General features: G+C 36.4%; 2 long non-coding RNA genes across 2 annotated transcripts; both read right to left on the bottom strand.

The window, feature by feature from the left end:
• Positions 1-249: 249 nt before the first annotated feature.
• LOC121566634 lies at positions 250-2089 on the bottom strand. The gene is made up of 2 exons (XR_006000956.1): positions 1652-2089; positions 250-734 (listed from the first exon to the last, which is right to left on the bottom strand). It is a non-coding gene; the product is annotated as an uncharacterized LOC121566634 (long non-coding RNA).
• A 1047-nt stretch (positions 2090-3136) lies between these two features.
• LOC121566635 lies at positions 3137-4271 on the bottom strand. The gene is made up of 2 exons (XR_006000957.2): positions 3395-4271; positions 3137-3239 (listed from the first exon to the last, which is right to left on the bottom strand). It is a non-coding gene; the product is annotated as an uncharacterized LOC121566635 (long non-coding RNA).
• Between the last annotated feature and the right edge of the window lie 477 nt (positions 4272-4748).

Here is a 4748-nt window from a genome sequence, read left to right as displayed (position 1 = left end):
GACAACTATTAGAATGTGGAGCCATTTAAAACATTTTGGCACTTACTGTACCTTGAAGGCTGCAACTCACTTTTTAAAAATAAAACATTCAAATAAAAGTACTGGTTTCTACTGTGCCGTACTTCAACTGGCAACATCAAGGTAAGCATTAGGTCACACAACATTAAACATGTATAGTGCATGAATTCAACAGTCGTTTCCCACAAGTACAGTACAAAAACTTGGGCTTGGCAATACGTCAATGTTGTGATATTTATCTATTAACAATCAATGTATTAAATCTGAGGTAGAAGAGGCAAACAGTGTAACATATTAAACATGAGGTAGAAGAGGCAAATTATTACATTTGTAAAGAGGGGAAAAAAACAAAAAACATCCTCAATACTCAGCTCAACAAATAGTCCATTCTGAGTGATTCACTCATTGAACAAATCATTCTTCCGTGTCAGTAGACGCCCTTTCAGTGGTTTGTTGTCCTCAAGACACATCACAACTTTTTGGATAAATGTGAATGTAAGCTCGAGATTCTTTGGGTACTGTAGGTCTAGTGCATAGACATACCCAAATAGCAGGATAAATTAGTCAGCCAGGTTTGTGGGACCACTCACAAGTATTTCATCTTCCACGACAATACAGATGCTCTCAGGGCTGAAGAGGGCCACATCAGTAGTATCATCAGTGACAACTGTCAGGAGAGCCACCGGAGTGTCAGTGAGGTCTGGACCATCTGCTGACTATAAAACACAAATAATACAAAAATAAGTTCAGCCCCTCAAGGATACAAATAATGCTAATGATGTCTAGACATTACGGTCACTTTGCACTTAGACTGCAACTAAGCTACATGTTTAAACTATTTTCTTTACACATGCTTATTATTTTATGTTAGTTTCACACCTACCTGTAAGCATACTTTTTGTTTAGTGGAATTCTTTATACTTACCTTTTCATTTATGTAATTTCTACATGTCAGTTTGCAGAATAACAACTCAAGGAAACTTCATAAACAGGTCCTGGGGGCTATTCCAGAAAGGAGGTTCAACAAACTGAGCCTAACCCTGAACTCAAAGTTGACTTACCCTGTGAAGTGAAACTGAGTTTTCAGTTACAGAACAGCTGATCTGAGTTAGGTAAGTTGACTCAGAGTACGTTAACTCGGAGTTGAGCTTGTGCCTGACGACTAGTAAAAAGCCATCATCAATGGAGCTCCGATACGGTTATTCACCATGGCAACAGGAGAAAACAGGAAGCAGACATTTTCTGGCTGCGGCTGTTATATAAATCACTGACAGAGTTTCAGATGCAGTCGTCTTTTCATTTTGAATTTAACATCACTTTATTTTATATTAGCCTTTAAGGAAGTGGTTGAATGTTGTTCAATGTTTTATTTTAGGCTATTTTGTTTTATTTAAAATCGGCTGAAAATGAAATATAAAAACATTTTATCTCATACTCAATGCGGCGACAAACTAGAAACACGGACTTTGAAATTGCGTTGTTGGGAAAAATACAATTGGCTATACTGATGGTTTTCACATAACCTGCTTTCTGGAATGCCCCTCTGGTTCTCCTAGAGTTCTTTGAGTGATGTCATGTTTAAGCTGACTGAATAGCTAAGCAAAGGGATTGATAGTGAGGCCAGTACACTTACATTACAGGTCCTGAAAAACTTGGAGGCATCTTCACGCAGGTACGCAGGAAGTGCACGAAGGACGAGGGCCGTCTCATATTTACATCACGTTGTTCCTACATGGACAAAAAATATCCATTACAATAATAATTACACAAATATCAAAAACATTCATTGTACACTAATTATAGTAAAAATTAAAATGTTAAAAGATAAGCAAGTTAGTTATTAACAAGCAAAGCATCAAAGTTGTGTGCTTAAAGATCTGCTATTTCTGTTGTTGTTCTTTGTATTTAACAAAGTATTAATAAAGGGTTCAAGTGATCAACTGTTGACCCCACAGTTGAGATAAAAACATTTAGAGAAATAGCAAAAGAATGACTGTGGAAACACATAAAATAAAACCAATTATTAGTGTAACCCTCTCACCAGGCTCGAATTTGACTCTCAGATATTACCTTATTTAAAATATCTGAACAGCATGGGATATTAGGTGAGAAGGACATCTCCAATAAGAATCCCTATTGTAAACTTGCTAGGGTGAATGACAAATAGGGTATTAACTTCAGATAGAATGATTATAGACTTGGTTATTATTATAAGGATATGCTTTCCCATGCATTAAATGAAACTGAAACAGTAAATGACTCCACCAATACAACAGACATAAGGTTCAAGATCTATATTAATCAAATGTTCAATGTATCACATCAAAATAAATAAAAAATTATAAACCCCAATGATTTTTCCACAACCCATGTCCAAATTATTTGCAAGCTTGCTTAAACCCTGGGCGCGCGTTGGAGCTCATAAAAAAAATGACGACATACATAAAGTCCCGAAGTCCACCCCACATTTGTAGTTACTCACTACTTGTAGATAATGCCTCAGCAACATATAGTAGTTCCGTGCAGGTGTCCTCACAAGATCCACAGCTATCAATGCAGCCAGTACTCGGTAGCAGCAACAGACATCCGTAGGAAACCCGAACTGATCGTCACAAGCAATTCTCTCCAAGTCTTGCACGATGCTAGGCTAACCTCTAGGATGTCGAATGTCTCCACAATGCAACGGCAGCTTCAGTCTCCACTTGGTCTTTCTTAACTAAATAATAACCACTCTTTATAGAAATAAAATCAGGATTTCCCTTAAAAAAAAACTCTGTAGGTATGGTTTTGTTCTCTCTTTATCGTTTCCTTTGGTCGTTTTTCCTTCACCAACCCCACTAACGTCTCTCCTCTCCCTTCTTTCAACTTTTCCCTCTCTTTTCTTTCCCAGCAACCAGTCCACTCTCCCATTGGCCACAACTTAACAAGTTAGCTCATTGGTCAAAACTTTAACGAGATACGTGGGAAATTTAAACTTTAAAAGTAAACCAACCTCTTCACTTGTACTTTTTTTTAAAACATTGCTTCAAAAGAAATGCATTAATGACATTACAAATCAGGAGCTATTCGATCACCTTTTAAATCTAATACCAATGAATTATAACAAATAAACTCTATACTTGGTTTTAGCAATGTATTACATTAGTAACACTATTTCATAATACATCCTACCTGAACTGTTAAAAGGATTTCGAGATGATCTCACAACCACACACTTGAGCCTAGGAAGAAATACAAACACAGGCCTGGTTAGCATCATGATAACACACTCACATTATGTTGTTTAGCATTGTTCGTTTCACGCTAGCACACACAGCTTGATAACGTAAAATATTTACTGTGTAAGGCAGACACTTATTGAAATAAGTCTACTCACAGTACGCACTTGAATTACCGGCGAACAGCGAAAACTCATGGACCTTCCTCCACCGTCAATGTCCCGGGCAAACATGCATTATGGGAAATGTAGTTCATCTAGGAAACAGCTGATAACGTTACACTGTTGTAAGATGAAGTAACGTATTTGTCACATATTTAACAACTTCTAAAGTTACAATTACTTGGATTTTTAAACTATTTACAACAAATATTAACTGTGCACATTGTACAAATGTATTCCCAGTTCCACATTTAAGACTATCGAAATTCATTTTTTTTTTAAACAACATTAGAGTTACTTACCAAATCAGAGGTGATGATAAGATGGCGCTTAAGAAAACGAGGGCAATAAGACTAATGATAAAAACGGAGGTGGTGGTGGTTTCAAGCGGGCAGCATAAAAGTGAGCATTGCAAACAAATTAAAACAAATTAAACTGTGTTCCACATCCACACGGGCGGCACAAACATCCCCGCATCAAGGTAAATTCAAGATGGCTGACTCAGCTTTCCTGAGGGAGAGATGACCCACCCACCAGAACGTCACGACGTAGATAACGTCATGACACTACCTAAACTTTTTGAGCGTTCCACACAAATTACCTATAAAATATTGAGCCCTCTTCAATTAAAGTGGCATAAATCTCAACAGAGCTCAACACTTTATAGTTTGGTCAACTGCATAACGACATTTGACTGTTATGACCTTATTACTTATGAGCTAGTACAACTGTTTGGGATTACAGTGTACAGTTTACACTTTAGCAATTCTGTTCAAGTCGCAGGGCAAGTGCCCCCCTTGGGGCAGAAATCTTTCTGATTGAGAGGGGGTCAAATACTTATTTCCCTCATTAAAATGCAAATCAATTTATAACATTTTTGACATGCGTTTTTCTGGATTTTGTTGTTGTTATTCTGTCTCTCACTGTTCAAATAAACCTACCATTAAAATTATAGACTGATCATGTCTTTGTCAGTGGGCAAACGTACAAAACCAGCAGGGGATCAAATACTTTTTTCCCTCACTGTATAACTTGTTATTAGCTTGTACCTATAATTGTTGATCAGTCAGGTAGCATGTTAACTAACTACCAATACACTGCTTGAAACTATAATTGTTCAGAATGTGTAGGTTTACTAGTTAATAAGAAAATAAAAAAAATTTAATTGTTCAATAATGTGTAATGTGTAATTGTTCAATAATTCAATGTGTTGTGTTTAAAAATAATAATATCTGATCATATAAATGTTATGTGTTTATATTACTTTTACAAATACAAATATGTGATAATAAACAAACAAATCTAAACTAACAAATGTCAAATCATATTTGTCGCCGAGACGCCAGTCAAT

Source organism: Coregonus clupeaformis, unplaced genomic scaffold (assembly GCF_020615455.1).
Source record: "Coregonus clupeaformis isolate EN_2021a unplaced genomic scaffold, ASM2061545v1 scaf0428, whole genome shotgun sequence".
In the NCBI taxonomy this organism is placed as follows: Eukaryota; Metazoa; Chordata; class Actinopteri; order Salmoniformes; family Salmonidae; genus Coregonus; species Coregonus clupeaformis.
Note: the sequence above shows the minus strand (reverse complement) of the source record. Positions and strands in the feature narration are given on the sequence as shown.